Genomic DNA, 18,702 nt, shown 5'->3' on the forward strand with positions numbered 1-18,702 from the left:
TCATGGCATCGCTTAACTCACCATGAGCTGAGATATACAGTTGTGTATAATCAGCATATTGATGATATTTCAGTCCATGGTAATGGATGATCTCACCCAACGGTTCCATATAAATGTTGAATAGGAGCAGAGAAAGTACCGAGCCCTTCGGGACCCTGCAAAGCAGTGTGACAGGGATGAATCTCTCCTTTCCTATCAACACTGACTGAGAGTGTCCACAGAGGAACGATAGCACGGATCCCCCCACTCCAATCCCCCAAAGCTGCTCCAGAAGGATACCATTGTCAATGGTATTGAAAGCTGCCAAGAGGTCAAGTAGAGCAAGGATGGATGCACTACCCCCATCCCGCTTCAGCAAGAGATGAACCAATGCCGTTTTTGTCCCCTATCCAGGCCTGAATCCTGACCGGTAGGGCTCTAGATGATCCATTACATCATTGGATCAAAAATAACAAGCCACAGATGTGTCAGTGCTGAAACAGTTTGAACTAATTGTTCCTTGGTATATAATAGAATATGGGTGTCAAACTCACATCCCTCACATCCCCCTCTTCGCTAAACCAGGCATGAGCATGGCCAGCATGTGCCGCCAGTTTGACAGCCCTGTAATAGAATATACAGTGAATATCAGATATAGTCTGCAATCTCTGGTTGCAAACTAGAAATCTCTGCAGCTTCATGTATAAAAGCAATCCATTGGTGATGCCTCTCTTCCTCCCCAAATTATTCAGTTAAGTTGGCAACTACTCAAACAGTTCCCTTGCCTATAATTATCCTCTAATTCTAATTTTCCATGAAGATTTTGGAAAAACTTTGATTTGTTGCATTTTTCCTTTAGATTTCTACTAAATAAATAGATCTGTTTAATGTTAAGCAAAAGAATCTGTTAATCAGAATATAAATGTAAACCCTCCTTGCTAGTTTTACTGGCACAAGCAATGATCTAAATTAGGAAGGTATACTGATTAGTTTAGTTATGCAGTAGTTTACTGACTAAAATTAATATTGTGATTGCCATATAATCTAAGTTTCAAAATTACTGTAGTTTTCTGGTCAATTCTGTCTGAAACCCCATAAACTGCCTTATACCTGTTTAGACTATCTGTCCATCTAGCCCATAATTACAGTTTTCACCTTTCTGTGACCTGTTGCCCAATCGTTTTTAACTGCAGACTTACTAGGAGTGAAGCTAAGTCTTTCTATATAAAAAAAATGTTGTGGTTTCTATTGATGCCCAATGTGAATGTCAAAGAAACTAAGCATGCTAATTTCCTTCCTCCTTCCCTCTTTCCCTCCAGCCCTCCCTCTTTCCCATTTTAGTTATTTAGCACTGTATTATTACATTATTAATGGCTCTTCATTCTCCCATTTGGAGAAGAGAAATGCAAGGAGCATCCCATAAATGGAGTAGCGACAGTGATGGTTGAATCAACCCTAAGGTTGAGCTCTGATGCTTTTGTAATATTACAGTTTAATATGAAAGAGTCCTTCACACCTGCTTAATCACAATTTGCAGCTTGCTGAATGCAGGACCGACTATGTTCGAGACTTTCCTCCAACATAGTACATTGGCAAAAGCAAACAAAATTATGGTTTAGCAGTATACATGAAAGAGAGTGTATGCTAATTAGTAGAACATTTTATAAATACTGCTTATATTTAATCAGAGACAATTAAAGAAATTGTTTCAGAGAATGTTTATTATACTGTCTTACCTGAATAAAATATGAATTCTAGGAAATCTGTTAATTGAGTGCTTTTCTTAAAAAGAAACCTTTCCCTATGTGCTGAGTTTTGTATTACTTCTTTCCTCTCCTCCTGAAAATATCCTGTGTATCAAGCACCAAGGTATAGGATTCATTTACCCCTTTCAACAGGTTATAAAAAATTGATTGGCCTGAAACCTGAGTGGAAGATTTAAAATTTGTTGTGTTTTGTGTGTGTGTGTGTGTGTGTGTGTGTGTGTGTGTGTACTATTTATCCAATCTAATAGGGAAAATCTTTGGAAGAATGTTTCAGAATAAATATGAGTAATCTGGTGGCTTCTGGATGATGTAGGATTTCTTTTGAAAATCACAGTTAGGAAATCAAACAATACACCCTCTTCTAGACATCCTGGAAAGTTCACTGACATATGGGAAAGGGCTAATTCACAAATGATTACTTTTTCCTTCCTGATGGTAATGATGCCCTTAAAATGGACATACTTTCTGAAATTTGGTCCTGCCAAGATCTCTACCTTTCTCTCAGTCATAGCTTTCCATCTGCAAAAATAGATTCTTCTTAAAGTTTCTAAAATAGTGTTTTATTTATTTATCTATTTCGTACCCAATCATTGAAGCTTCAGCAAGTTACAACATCAAAGGTTTAAACCCATAAATATACCAAAACTCTGAATCTAAAGATTAAAAGTTTTAAACAAGAAAATGTTGTGTTGAACATGTTTTGAACATGGTGGGTGACTAAATATATCAAATATATAATAATTATTATGCCATTCTAAGTTGAAGAGAGTTTGATTGTTTATCTTTCATGGCAGTGAGTGAAAATGTAATTGCAACACTGATTGGTTTCGGATTCCCTGTTAGTTAAATACTACAATGTCAACAGCCTCTGTCACTAACATTCAGAAATAGATGAGTGACCGATTCCAAAAATTTAGTTGCAAACTGGAAATAAACTGGTGGCTTCCCTTTTAGGAAGCTGAGTTTGTTCCTGGACACTGTTGCCAGAAGTATCCAAAACATTTGGATGCAAAATAAAGTAAGGGGAGAATGAACTTCTGTTCAGAGAAACTGGCATGAGTCTGTCAGAAACTAGAAACACAACATTTTCTGTGCTTGCCACACTGTTTACTGGGTCCAAGAAAAATGAAGGTGATTGTGGTCTAGTTCTGGTGCAAACACGCAGTGTACTTTTTCGAATAGCCTGAAAATTGATTTTTCTCAACATTTCAAAAGTGGATGTGGAATTTGAGCAGCAGACCAAGTTCTCCTAAGTTTCCTGCCTATGTACTTTTCTGGTTTCTCTTACTGCGGACAAACCCGCCAAGTGCTGAAAATAGCTCAAATGCTTCTAGAACAGTAGCAGCAGCCAGCAGCTGAAATTCTTTCCTGCTCTTATCGCCTTCTCTTTTTCTCTTGATTGCAGGTTCTTGTTCTTCAGTTAAACTTAGACCTTTAGAGGAACTAAGCATTAAGAGAAGACCGGGTTAACAAGATCTGGATGTACAAGAACAAAAATACTAATAACTCCGACATTTCAAAAACAGGAAGACTCGTCTGACTGGTAATTCTCTACTTTTGTGTGTGTTTCTATCTTAAGGGTTTGCAGTTTTGTTCTGCATTCTTAGCTAACATTTCTAGACTATAAATTATCATTCTATAAGAACCTGCCACAAGAGTTATACTTCTTTCTTTTTTCCCCCTTTCTCATTGTGTATATTTAATATGCAAATATTACACAAAAGCTTTGTGAGGCTGGGTAACTTTTGCTTAACTTTTAATTATTCAGAAAAAAGTTACCAAATGCCAACTATGTTCATAATTAATTCTAAGTAGAGAGTGATATTTTAGTCTTTTGAATTTTTATTTTCTGTCTGATTATTACATTTGAAAAGATTTAAACAAGTCTAAAGTTGACAGCTAATCATTTGTTCTCCAGAATTGGACATCTATTTGAGAAAATCTCATTTTTACAGGGTGCTGATCAAATCAACAAAAACCTACAGAAATAAAAAAAAGTTTATTTGGGTTTTGTTGTTATTGTTTTATTATGAATCCACCATATCCTGATATAATACCTTTTAGGATTCGTTTAAGTTTCTCAGTAACATAGTGCCTGCCAACAGCCGCCTGTACTTCAGGTTTGTCGTGCAAGAAAAGCTACATCTCTTCCTGAGTACATGAACTGGTAATGACTTGCTGACTCCTTTAGCTTCCTTTTGTTTATTAACTCTATCCTTACCTCTATCGTTGGCTAAAATTCCTTTGTGTTATTTTTTTCTTTGAATAACAATTTATATTAATATTATCAATATCCTTCCTTAAACTTATTTTAATTGTCACTTTCTCTTCTTTCAACTCTGTCTTCAGTCTACATTTAGCAGACTGATGAAGGTTGGCCTGACAGCTAGATAGGATTTTGATTGGTTTCCCAAAACATACAGTGGGTGGCAGATTGGGGAAGATAGTATTTTATAGTCACCAGCCAAGAATAACAACAGCAATCAGTCTCAGACTATCTCCTAGAATAAAGAGGGATACCGAATTAGAGTAAAAATAGAGGATGACCTTGGAAAATCTTTTTAAAGAAGGGTTGCCACTAATATGATGTTCCATCAATATGTTCTGTTCTCTGGAACCTACCAGTTATATGGTTTCTTATATTTCACAGAGGCAGAGCAAATGTAAGATTAATTGGCCAAAAGAACTACAACCTGGAATAAGAATTAGTCTGAATGCAGTTTTCCAAATAAGAGTAATCTTACCTCAGTTTGTCCATTTGGGGAAGGCAAAGGCTGGCAAACATGTCAATACTCAATTATGGTATTAACTTTTTGTGAAAATGCAAGAATGATGTGCTAAAGAACATTTTCTGCACAGTAATTTTCCACTAGTTCAATATTTAAATGCCCTCATTTAGCTTCCAAGAGCAAATTGCATACAAATAATTGCTTTCGCATTAAGAGCAAGTAAAGCCAAGTTGAAGTCTAGGATTAATTTTTGTAGCAAAGGACTGCCTAGCAAATAAGGGTCTGTAACTGACAGGCTGACATAACTTGAATGGAAGGGATGTAAACCCAGAGCTGTCGTTCTACTGAATGAAGGGGAAATCTCTGGAGAGGAATGGAATGCTTTTCTTTTAGCAAATATACCTCTGCATTCATAGAGAACAAACAGTAACATTCTGTGCAGATTTCCTCTTTGACAGTGTGTTCTTTGTTCACTCTCCAGTACTGGTGTCAAAGTTATTGGGGGTGTCTGTGTGAATACTATTTGGATTTTTGAAAATTTACCTGACTCAGTCTTCAGGAAGTCCGTAATGTTAAAAGAAATATTAGCATAGCAGATATTAGTTAAATAAATAAGTAATTTTATGCAAACTTAGTAGGAGCAGTTGAACATAAGAGAACTTTATTTCTGAGAAAATGTATATAGGATTGATTGATAAAGGACTATGAACCGGCACCAGTGTTTGTATAAATATTCAAAAAGGAAAGTTACATGCATTAATTGCTAGGATTTTAGAGCAAAAATGCTGCCCCATAGCAACATTTTGTAATCCTAACTCAGTACTCAGTATGTTCCCTAGCTTCTTCACAAATGTTGGAATTCGGTTCTCATAATATTTACCCAATATATCATTAACATATTGGGAAAATCTACATTATCCCATGATCAACTCAGCCCACTTTACATTCAACTGTTCCTTCTTCTCTCCACAACCTATATGGAACTTTTGCTCCTAAAGAGATAAATTTGCTATTATTTATGAAGAGCTTAGGACTGTAACTTTGTATGCATAGTTGGATTTGCAATGAGTTTGAATAAGAAGGTAAAGGTGCCCTCAAACAAATCCTGGTTTCTAAAATTGCAATTTTATAGGTTAGCTCTCTTGGATGCTTCTGTTGTTTGTTGTATTGCTTCACAAAATTTACAGCCCTGAGTTTTCCCATAGTCACCTTTTCAAATACCAGCCAGGTCCCACCCTACATTAATTGAATTCTGTTTGTAGACTAGAGGATGAATCAGTTAGTCCTAAAAAGGTCAAAGAATAAGTAGAATTCTAACATAGTTTAACATTAGTGAAAGCATATGTAGAGTATATTTAAGGATAAAGAAATTTATTTTGAATTTGTTCCTTTCCTTTTTTGAGAAACCTCAAACAGCTTATTTGTCATAGTCTTGTGATCAGAAGAAAGTTCTCCTGTAGAAGGGAATGTGACTTCTAAACAAATGAAACATAAAGTTCAGATCTGGATTAAATCTAAAGGTATATAATGATGCTCATAGAAGTGGTTTTTCCTATACTTATCTTTTTCCTGCAGGCTTTTTCTCTCTCCTCCCCCGCTCCCCAGCTCCATAAATGGATGATGCTTCTGCATGATTCTTTCCCTGTACTATTCAGCATTCTATATCACCTTACAGAATTCCTTCCCAATTCTTTTTCTAATATTTTCAGATTCTACTAGTGCACAGAGAACATAACTTGAGTATCTTCATTTCTGTCATCCAATTTACTATATCTAAATCTGGACTCAACATATTCGGTCTCTTATTTTACGAAATAAGCATTAGACTAAGCTCTTTATTTAATTTCAATATGTTTAACATAGCACGAGTTAATACTTTAGGAAAGAGAACAAAGGAAAGCATTAATTGTTTCCACTGAGAAAACATTTTTGAGATGTTGTCTTCATGGGAAGGAAAGAAATTTTGGGAAGAAGCTGTGCATATCATGAAAGACCAAGAGTGGATTTTACTTTTTAGTAAATGAAGTCCTTTTCTTGTCTACAGAACCAATGCATGTTCATGCAGATAAATAATCATTATTCTATTTTTCTTATTTGTAAATTGTACTGAATAATTTTATATCAGAAAGTAGGATATATGTTGTCAAAGCAGAGTTATGAAATGAAATGGAAATGCACCCAGAATGGCATAAAGTGAAAAGAATTGAGGGGAGGGAAACATTAAATAGTGAGAAATAGTAAGGAAAACATTAAATGTTCCTTTTTTAAAAATCCTGCTCCATACTAAAATCATCAATTCATCCTTTAAAAAAACTGGTTATCACATCTTTATTTTGAAAATAAAACAAATCTGCAGTTTTACACACACACACACACACACACACACACACACACATTACCCTGTTTTCCTGCCTATTACAGACACTTTTATGCTTTCAGAATGTACATACTCATGTTTGATTTTGGGTGATGGTGTAATGGTAGTAGTAATCTCCACTTGGCTAAATAGGAATCATGCTTTTTTCCTGTCTGTCAGATGATGAAACTTTCTGATACAGAAACAGCTTGGTGGTATTTTAGGCAATGGAGATAAAACATCAAGTGTTAAATGGTTTTATTGGCAGGGCTTTTTTTCTTGGCTTCTTTTTCCCCCTCTTCTATATCATGTCATCTCCAATGCTGTTTGTATTTTGAGTATCAAAATAATCTTCGGATGAAGGCATTCAGGAAGGGACTGAAGTGAGTAAAACTGTCGGCAAGCATTAATTGAACTGAGGTCAATTTGATGACAGTGGATGCATGGAGATATACATTTGAGAAATTTATCAAATTTGATATTGTTTACTTGTTATTTTTTTATCATTAAGTCTTTCTGGATTCTTATTTGTGAGGAATATAGTGTACATCTTTTTTTCCTGTTTGAATATGACTTCGTGAAGTATGCATAGGGTGAGCTTGTTTAAAAATGTGGGCAAGGCATATTTCTCCTTTATCTTTACCACAGAGCTATGAATATAAGGAGGAGAGAAAACTAGAAAATGGTTATTGTGTTACATATACTAGGCTATTGATTTTCACTTGTATTTAGTATTTCTATGGAGTTTATTAACGAGGCACTTTCCAAAATATTTCTAACCATTGTGATACCATACCATTTCTTAAACTATTCGTTCTCTCAAGATTTAGTAAAAACACATTCCTCTCCTAGATTAAGGACAAAGAATTTGCAACAAATAACCAATTGTTTTCCATGTTTCAGTCCGGGAAATAAAATCTGGATGACTCTACATGCTACATGTACCTGAACTAAATATTTTTGGAGGCAGATAGGGTGTGTTATAAATTTGTGTGGTTTAAAAATCATCTTGAAATATAATTGCCCATACCTTTCTTTAGCAATTACTATCAATAAACTGTTTACTATGATGAACAAATTTATCTGATGGGGGAGTTTATTTTTTTTCATAATCTCATCTAGTCAAGCACTAGTTGGTGTCCATAATGCAATTGTCCTTGGGCAGGCTGCTCCCATGGTGAGATTCTGTGCTTGGGCATATGGTTAAGATCAGAATAGCTCCAATCTATGCAAGTTACTGAAGATGTGTTGAGCAATCATTATCATGCTGTTGGTTTTTGATATCTGTCTAGCCCACGGCAGATCTTCTCTACAGAGCATGTTGAAAAAGTTGTCAGTAACTTGATTTTCTTTTTTAAAATTCTGCTTGCCAAATTGTGAAGATAATAATAATGAATTCCTACTCTAGGGACATGCCAAAATAATACAAATCTGTTTTCTTCTGTGTCACTGGTTAGGTGAACAGCTAAATTAGGAGTACAAAATTGTAAAGGCTGAAGAACATCCTTAGATTTTCAATGCTCTTGTCAGAGATGAAGACAAAACAATTTATGGATCATGGCGTCCTTTCTTATTATTATCCTTACTTTTACAGACCCAATCCACTCTTTTATCTTAAATTTTATATAGAGATTTAAGATACACTTCCCATCAGAATGGGACAACTTGCCACAGCCTACTTGCTGTAGCCAACTCACTATGGCTAACTCACTGTGGGACAACTCCTCATGCCCAACTCACTTGCACGACAACTCGCAATAGAACAATTTAACAATTCAATTTAATTCAAAATAAAATTTAAAAATATTTTTGTCATTCATAGTTCATTCTGTTAGCAAAACAGGACTGTATGTTTTTTGAACTACATGAATAAATCATATTTTCAATCATTAGGGTGTTTGGTCTTTGATGTCTATGAAGTAAAAAATCTTTATCAATTTTCAAGCTAAGTACAGTATAATTCTTTGAATTGCCTGATGTAAGGGCTGGAGTATTATGATACCACCAGAATGTATAGGACTTAAATTGTCACACTATTTGGGATGTTTTTTGCAATTGATGGAATTTTGAGAGCTTTTTTAATCTTTCCAGAGGCATTAAGACTCCCATTGACAGTTTCTCAGGCAGACCAGACAAGAAATACACCCAGATAAACTATTTCTACTTTATTATAAGACTATCTAAACTGAATTTTGGAAGTCTGAAATTACAACTGCCATTTTCTTGTCAGCCCCTTCTCACCATCTTGCCTTGCCCACTATCCGCTCTTTGGACTATATTGTCTCCTTTCTGACTGTTTCCTAGACAGCATCTCTTTGTTTCATCTCCTAATATCTTTTCCAAATACCATTATACCAGTGGTGGGATGCAAATTTTTTTACTACCGGTTCTGTGGGCATGGCTTGGTGAGCATGGCTTGGTGGGCGTGGCAAGGGAAGGTTACTGCAAAGTCCCCATTTCCTCCCAATCAGCTGGGACTCAGGAGGCAGAGAATAGATGGGGGCAGGGCCAGTAAGAGATGGTATTCACCAGTATTCAAGTACTCAAAATTTCCACTACCGGTTCTCCAGAACTGGTCAGAACCTGCTGGATACCATCTCTGCATTACACCCATTATGCCCTGTAACTCCTTGCCCTTGGCAAACCTTTCAGGAGTTGGAGTTTTTAACAATTACAGTTTTCTTCCTTTAAACCTGCACTTCTAAAGTGCAAAAATGATTGGCCTTGACATGTTGGGGCTATTTCTTAATTAAGTAAAGTATATATTTCAAAAAGTACTGTTACATATTTTATGAAAATTTGGAATGAAATATTTTCATGTTTCACTACATGAAGTTCCGTCTAATCCATATAATATATTATTACTAACTGATTTGCCTGTTAAAGTCTTTGACTCTGGGTGTCCTACCACAATAAAATAAAAATGGACTAAATGCCATAGAAAACCAAAATAAACATACAAAAACAACATATAACCAGCACATAATCAAGAATCTAGTGAAATTCAATGTGATAATTGTTCCCTATAAAGTCCTACATGGCATGGGGCAGTGTTTCTCAACCTTGGCCCACCTGAAGATGCATGGACTTCAGTTGACTTCAGTCCACGCATCTTCAGGTGGGCCAAGGTTGAGAAACACTGGCATGGGGCCTAGTTTCTTGAGGGACTACCTGTCTCCCATAACATTTTTTTGACCAATTCAATACTGCAATGGTAGGACATAGAGTTGGAAAGACCTTGGGGATGTTCTAGTCCAAGCCCCTGCTTCAGCAGGTGACCCTATACCATTTCAGAGAAATGGTTGTCCAGTTTCTTTTAGAAGGCCTCCAATGACGGAGCACCCACAACTTCTGAAGATAAGCTCTTCCATTGGTTGATTAGTTTGATCTGGGTTCCTTTGATTAAACAATGTCATCTCTCAGAAGTGCACATTCTCTGTAGCAGGGATGAGATTCTACCGGTTCGGCCCAATTTGGGCATACCAGTAGCTCTGAAGATCTGCTGAGAGCGAACCAGTTCGCTCCAACCTTCAGGTGGGCCCTCCTGCCAGTCCGCCCCTGGATTATACTTACCTATATTTTCTTGTTTTTTAGCCCAGCTGATGGGGGAAGTAGAGTGGATTGCTGTGCCTCAGCTATTTTCCTGTGAACTGTGCACATGCGCACAGCACGCATCAGGCTCATCAGGCGTGCATGGGCGAAGTGTGCACTCAGCAGGTTGTTAAATTGGTAGGATGCCACCCCTGCTCTGTAGCTTTGCTTGTCCTCTTGGGTGAGGTCCCCCGCCCAAGATCCAGAGAGCCCCCAGTTTAAAAAAGCTGTGAAGACTTGGCTCTTCAACCAGGCCTTTAGCAGGAGACAGTGAAACGTTGATTGCACTTGCCATCTTTTATCTTTATCTTTGTTATTTTCTATTGATTCCTTTGATTGTTTTGACCAGTAAAGTCAGGGCTGTCTGAACCCTGGTGGGGGAGAGCTCCTTGCAAAGGACAGGTTTAGCAAAAGAGTGTTATTTTCTGAAAGGATAATGACCATTTTCTCACTATAATAAAGAACCCAGATAGTTGTGAATTCATGTTAGCATCTTGTTAAATTATTATCCATAAATGTCTGCATAAAACAATATAGAACATTACTTTACATTTCTATGTTTAAGTTTTTGTAAAATAATTGATGAACCTAGATTGTATCCGTTTCAAACCATTGTTCCTTGCAAAAGGAGGATGAACACATAATGGATGAGCTAGACAAAAGTGTCTATTTTTCAGGATATTCCTATCATAATATATATTTGGAAATGATACATTATATCATTTCATCTTTAATAGTGCTGGATCATGAGAGCAGGAATGCTCAGTTACCTGTTCAAAATGATCAAAAAACTGTACCCTGGCAAGCTAACTTTGAATGATTCAAATCATTACATTTCAAAACAGGCTACATGCCCTTTTCTACATTATCATACCATTACTTCCAAATTGTTTCGGTGGGGGGGGGGGGAGTATGATAATCCAAATACATAGTTCTCATCACTGTAAAATATACAAAGTGTGTATTTCTAGAGAATATACAGGATCTTTCAGAACAGACCAGTCCATATTTAGAGTACATATGTGTGTGCATGCACACGCATGCACACACACAGACACACACACACAGATACACACACACACACACACACACACACACAATTTGTCCTGCGCTTGTAAGTGCTAAATTAAACCACCAAAAGAATGTAGAGATTTAAATCTTTCACAACTTCAAAGAATATCAATGGTGACTTTAAAATAGCCTTAGTAGCCTCTGATTAACTGGGACTGTGCTTGGAAGCAAAGCTGGAGTGAACTTAGTTTGTATGTAGATGGAACACCAGCCGTGGTTACTAGGACATTAGGTGAGCCAGAGAAATTGAAAAACATCACGGAAGAGACCGACTGGCAAACTGTTCTGCAGCTAAGAAAACTGTTGAGCTGTGTCTGTTTAGTCATCCAGACCTGACCATAATCTTTCCTTCCATCTTTTATAATACCCCTGATTCAAATAAAAGCTATGCAAGTACCTTGATTGTATTATGATGGCCTACTGTATGCTGTATCTTCTCTGTGAATTATGATCATTAAAATGTGTTTAATGGAACAGCTGTCTGCATGCTCAATTTCTCTTCGAAATATATTATTTATTAAACAATTACAGGTTTTCTGGAAAGCAAATAATCACTTAAAGCCTCTGGGAAGAATAACTGATTGGTAAACCTGCTCCCTCTCTGGAGCAAAGCAAGTAAAATGCTGCTTAAAAGACAACATCGCATTCAGAACATCTTTACCCCATTTACCATCATATTCTATAGAGTCTATTGCATTAGGTAACTTTAGGGCAGTCAAATTTACAGGTAGTCCTCGACTTACAATAGTTCATTTAGTTAGCATTCAAAGTTACATCACTAAAAAAGTAACCTATCACCGTTTTCACACTTATGACCATTGCAGCATTTCAGATGCTTGGCATTTATGATGGTTTCCAGGGCTCTTTTGCAACCTTCTGACAAGTAAAGTCAATGTGAAAATGAGTTTCACTTAACAACTGTTACTAATTTACCAACTGCAGCGATTCACTTAATTGTGGCAAGGAAAGTCCTAAAATGGGGCAAAACTTACTTAACAAATTTCACTTAGCAACAGAAATTTTGGGCTCAACTTTGGTCATAAATTGAGGCCTATTTGTACTCAAAATAAGGCAGTGGTGAAATTTAAATTTATTTACTACTGGTTCTGTGGGTGTGGCTTGGTGGGCATAGCAGGGGGAAAGATTCTGTAAAATCTCCATTCCCACCCCACTCCTGGGGGAAGAATATTGCAAAATCTCTATTCCCACTCTGTTCTGGGGCCAGCCAAAATTTCCACTACCGGTTCTCCAGAACTTGTCAGAACCTGCTGAATTTCACCCCTGCAATAAGGTAGCTATTTTTGGAACCCGTACATTTTCACACAATTATGTTGATCTATATTTGACATTTTAGCATATTGGTAAATGCTCAGTTTAACTGGTCTGACTTTAACAGACTCCAAATTTAATGCACAAAAATCTGCTGAAAATGTTTATGCCAGCTGGGGCATCAGTTGCAGAAGCAGATGTGAAGGCAGGAAAAGGAGTGAAGAGAGGGCCTTGGAAATCATAGACTATGCTGCCTTGAGACACTGGTGACATTGGCTGAGAAGAGAAAGATAGAGAGGAAGGGCCCTAGAAAGAGTTAGAGCAGGCAAGCTGGTGGGATGTGTTGTGCTGCATTGGTCAGACAGTGCTTACCACGCTCACTCTGTATGTTGTTAAGCTTTGGTTGTTACAGACATTTCTCTCTCTCTCTCTCTCTCTCTCTCTCTCTCTCTCTCTTACTAATCCATTAAATGTACATACTATTTTTCTAATAGACAGAAAAAAGTCCAATACTATTAAAAACTGTTCTTAATTCCTGGGAAAGAAATATATATTTAGTACCATTCAGAGCTTTAGTTTGAATAGACTATTTCTACTCCTTACTTTAATTAAAGTACATTTTCATCCCCTTCAATGAGTGCGAAATGGACAGGATGGAGGGAAAAATTCAAGAAATGCTTATAATATCTTACCTTATTGCTAGTTTTGCACAGCATTGTAGAATTTGATCCCACAGGTATCCGGTCACTGCATTACTCTTACCCAAGAGCAATCACACATTCTGAAAATTTGGTGGCAGTTGAGCTGCTACTTATGAACAAACACTGCATTATAAATGATAGCAGGGCATGCGGTTTATGGCTGACAAATATACTGTCATGACTCTTGGGGAAGCCTGTGTAGAAAGAAAATTTTCAGAACTCCAGATTCTTTCCCTTGTGCTCTAGAGCAGTATTTCTCAAGCTTGGCAATTTTAAGATGTGTGAAGTTCAACTGACAGAATTCCACAGCCAGCATTGTGATTGGGAAACACTGCTCTAAAGCAACAGATGACCACAGGTATCTTGATGCAGCAGCATTATTACAATACTACACTACCAGACTTGCTGAAGCTGAAATATTAACATGGACAGCTGAACTTCAGAGAAAAATACTGGTAGTCCTCAATTTATGACCAGAATTTCCATTCCTAAGTGATGTGGTTCTTAAATGAATCATACCTAGAGTGTGGAATAGGTACCATCTGCTATTTGAGATAATCTAATAAGAAATTTCACATTTAAAAAACCTGTGCAGTTTGTCAACTCGTAGCCCTGTATTCTAAGTTATTCAACACAAATCTAAAATATTATTACTACTGGATTTATTTTACTTGTAAAATGGAAACTTTCATAAATTCCACAAATGATGCAGCAGATTTTATATGTGACTTTGTAGTGCAAATTAAAAAGAAAAATCCATTTCTATCTGTTAGCTAGTGAAGATACTTGACAGAATGCTACTTTCACTTAAAGATCTCTTTCTATTTTTTGTTCTTATTAGATAAAACACTTGTACTTTTTGGCAGTTTTTTCAAATTTCAAACAATCATTGTTGGATTCTATTGTTGGAGTCAAGCTGTTCTCCTAAGCACCTAAGGGCAGGACAAGAAGCAAAGGGTGGAAACTAATCAAGGAGAAAAGCAACTTAGAACTAAGGAGAAATTTCCTGACAGTTAGAACAATTAATCAGTGAAGTAACTTGTTGTAAATACTCCAACACTGAAAGTTTTTAAGAAAACCATTTGTCTAAAGTGGTGTAGGGTATTCTACTATTCTATTCTATTTATTCGTATGTATGTATGTAAATATGTATGTATATCCATATTCTACATTATCTTAACATTTAATAGGGCTGATTATTTTGGTAAGACTTGCAAATTGGTAGTTTCATTTACTATCTGATGTATTAATTTATTAATACAATCAGTAGGATTCCTTTCAGTATCAATCATTATAGAATTTCATGTCCACTTCCCCCAACCTTATGGTGAAGTGCAATGTGAAGAATGCCCTTAGGTTGGGGTAATTTTCCTCTTCTACTTTTGTAACCTTTCATGCTTTTGTGGCATATCTCCCTGGCTGGTTTTCTGCTTATTAACAATAGAGTTTCTTAAGGAATCTTATTGTCTTATGTCTCATCCTCTTAAATTCAGATTTCCTAGTCTGCATTAGTCATTTTCTGAGTTTGAAAGTAAACTCCAGAAATATTCATTGATCTCTGTTCTATTTCTGTTCTATTTAGTAATCCATTTTAAGAAGTATCTTTTTCCTTTCTGAAATTAAATGAGATTATGTTAGGCTTTCCAATCACATATTAATATTGCAATATATCCATTGTTTGTGGCCTTCTGAAGAATGTGTACATTCCAGACCTGTTCTGGGAATTCAGCAGGATTAACTAGCTCTACAGAATCATAGACTTAGAGAATTAAGCATGATCATTAAGTCTAATTATTATCAAATATTTACTAATCTCAAATAACTAGTGTGTAGAGCTGAAAACCTATGTGTGGATAGTGTGTTGAAGAAGAAACAAATGAGGCATTCTTGATTGAATAAATCTAAAGATATTGTTCTATCCTGTTGGAATATGTTTTTGATTAAGCTGAATTTTTCTCCCCCATTCTTTCTTTTTAGAGCAAAGTTCATTGGCATTGTGACAAATGTTTTAGGTGCATGATTTTCTTCATAATGTTATTACTTGAATGTTTATATACAAGTTATATGAACATTCAAGAAAAAGAGGTTCTAGACTACAGAATTTTCTTATTAAACTAGGGGAGAGAAAAATATTGCTAGAGAGCATGCACATTTTTTAAGGTATGTGATGAATTACAAATTTATCTTTTGCTATACTCTTATTCATGATGCCAGATATGCAATATGTGATAGTAGTTTTAGTTAAAAGTAAGCTGATTTGCTCTTGATTCAACTAGCATCAGGATCCACAAAAAGGGAGCACAATGTTATCTGAGGTGCCATGAGACATGGGATTTGCTTTGTGATCTAACTAGGCTCCAAATAGTGGAAACTTCAGAGGAATGGCAGAGATCCCATTTCTGATAATAATCCAACAGTAATTTGACACATGGAAGATTGTCACTAGTTTCTTTCCTTGGCTGGTTCTCTAGAAACATAAATCAGTTCTGACACCTGATGTAGATTCTTCTAGGCCTAACTGTGTGATACTGTGACTCATTTAACTATATTCAATAAAAAGCAGCTGGCAGCCAGAACTGAATGTTAAATATATAATCAGCAATCCAGACAAGAGCGTATAGACAGATAAAAAAGAAACAAAATGTGTTTGATGTTCTTCCGGATAGAATAAAGAACATTGATTTCTTATGGCATGGCATTTTAAGATTGAGGTTTCAGATCAATATTATTGAGTGTCTAAAGCATTACCAGATCTAAAGACGTGGAAAAAGAGAGAGAATTGAGACTCGGTATTTAGCATCCTGAACAATTTTGCATGTAAAATTGGCCTCAGAGGGAGTTGACTTCCATGACCTAACAAAATTAAATTTGCAATCTAATCAATATAATATTAAACAGGCAATGACATGTGCTTGAATGATCTGGGATAGAAGTAGGTTAGTGATTTGCCAATTATCCATTTTTCCGTATCAGAACCAAGCAATAAAAATGGATCAACTTGAGCTGCAAGCAAATAGAACCAGCAACTGGTTCATATGCTGCTTTCTCCATGTCATTCCATTCCATCTCCAGCCAGCTAGTTTTTCCTTCTCCAGTGTAACAGCTAGATCCATTCCTTTCATAACTTCCTTTTCTTATAGGGTTAATTCTGAGAACACTTGAATTCTTCACAGTTTGTTGAAATTCCCCCTTATAGATGAGCATTGACATCAAAAAGTCATCAATAAAAGGTAAAAATGGTAGGTATAAAATACCTACCATGAAAGAATGGTTGCAGAAGTTGATGGAGTTGGTTGAAATGGCAAAACCGACTATCTTATTAAAGAAAAGAACATAAGTACTTTTGTTTCCACATGGAAACCGCTTCTGTGTTTCTTGCTTGATGTGGAAAAGAATGTAACTTTGACTTTGGGTTTTATAGATTAGATTGATAGATCTTTATAGAAATGACCTGTTTATATTATTATGGAAAAACAAAAATCTGATGCTAATGCCTTATTCTACTGCAACAGAAAAAGTCAGAAGTCAATGCTTCCTTTTCTTTTCCCTACCTTTCCCATTTCATCTCTCCCCCCCACTGCTCTTTTATTTACTTTTGTATTTTATATTTTATAAAACTTCATAACTTAATTAAAAATGTTTTTTAAAGGGAAAAAATAAAACCTGAACAAAATATGCAGAGCCAGATCATTCTGTTTGAAATATTACATTTCCTTTAGGAATCCCTCTGTACTTGGTAGGTAGTCATCCATTTAGAACTAAGAGCACATACATGGCCTTTTTATAATTCTTCCGACCTTTAATTTTTACTACATTTATGACTCATTTCATAATATTCATGTATAATTTACATGTATTACCTTTAACCTATTTTAGATGAAAAGCTGTGGATATATATAGAGAGAGAAGTTATCCCTTTTCGGCAATTTAAATACTCTCTCTTTATGTCTCATGTTAGCCTTGACATGGGGAATTCATACAGAAATGGCATGAAGGAAAGGAAGATTAGTCCCATACTCAAAAAAAAATCAGAAGTCTCAGCTTTTGCATAAAAATGCAAATATTGGAGGCAAATCACAGTTCTCAATTCCACCCGTATTAGCTTATAGTAAAATGTTTTTATTTCTTGTCATCTTTCTCTTTCCTAGATGCACTTATTGAAGTAATTAATCCAAACTTCATATTGACAAAAAACGGATTCCACTTTTTCCCCTTTACCCTAATTGCACTCTACATATATAGAATATAGCTGCATTTGAGGCGCTTTGCTCTCCCAAATATTTTTAATGGGTTAGTGCATGCCATTTCTTAAAATAAATAAATATCAACAGCAGCACCTTGTGCTGAAATCTCCTTTTAGGATATGGTGTCCTTTTTTCTTTCTTCTTTTTTTGGGGGGAGATCTTTTGGGTATTGAAACATCTTCAAGATGTTTCTGACATTTTGTTTGTAAAGGAAATGAGGTTCTGCACAAGTCTGTTCTTTCTTAAAAGGTCTTGTGAATCACTTCATTTTCACATCTAATTAAGCTTTTTATTGCTGTGTATTTCTTTATATATCATACTGTGTGTGAGAAAGGAAAAGAAAAGATGATCTAGTGGAAAATACTGTAGGGTAGCCTTTAATATGAAATATTACCAATTGTTTTTCCATGGCATTGTTTCTGGACCTTCCTTTTCCTGGGCTGCAGAGAGACCTATTGAGAGGCTGTGACATTAGATGTCCTACATAGTTTTTAAACTCCTTTGATACTCAACCATTTATTATTTACCCATGATGCAAACATAGATGAGCCAAACCACCTCCCTTTGGCCTGGATAAACTGTAGTTTGAAGTCAATGGATTGAGAAGACTGAATAATTTGGAATTGTATTTGTATATTTTCTATCCTCCCATGGTACAAATATGGTGTTTGTTTCTGTGGTTTTTTTTAACCATGCAAGGATTCAGCCAGTTCTATCGGTTCTATCGGCTCCTCCCACCCACCCGACATCATCATGTCCCATTGTTGATGTTCTGTGCATGCACGGAAGGTCCTGTGCATGCACAGAGGTGGTGTGCGCGAGCAAAGCGAGCGCACGTGTGTGCTCACATTTGCGAACCATTAGCAAAGGCAAGTTGATTTCATCCCTGGGAGAGACTATATGGAGAAATTATTTTAATGACTAAACTGTATCCAAACATCATTTGTAACCATGTTTTCAGTTGCAGAAAAGTACCCTTATAGCGGTTAATGTTGT

At 36.0% G+C, this 18,702-nt stretch overlaps 1 protein-coding gene across 9 annotated transcripts in view; it reads left to right on the top strand.

Annotated features, from left to right (window-relative positions):
- The window catches only part of SORBS2 (sorbin and SH3 domain containing 2), a 195,626-nt gene that overhangs the window by 28,964 nt on the left and 147,960 nt on the right, over positions 1–18,702 (top strand). For 8 of the 9 annotated variants that reach the window (XM_032224653.1, XM_032224646.1, XM_032224651.1 and 5 more), the window contains exon 2: positions 3,151–3,288. The gene's annotated coding sequence lies outside the window, so the exon portion shown is untranslated. Of the gene's footprint in view, positions 1–2,794; positions 2,877–3,150; positions 3,289–18,702 lie in introns of those variants that run through there. The other variant, XM_032224649.1, reaches the window with a different exon arrangement.

Source organism: Thamnophis elegans, chromosome 9 (genome assembly GCF_009769535.1).
Source record: "Thamnophis elegans isolate rThaEle1 chromosome 9, rThaEle1.pri, whole genome shotgun sequence".
NCBI classification, from domain to species: Eukaryota; Metazoa; Chordata; class Lepidosauria; order Squamata; family Colubridae; genus Thamnophis; species Thamnophis elegans.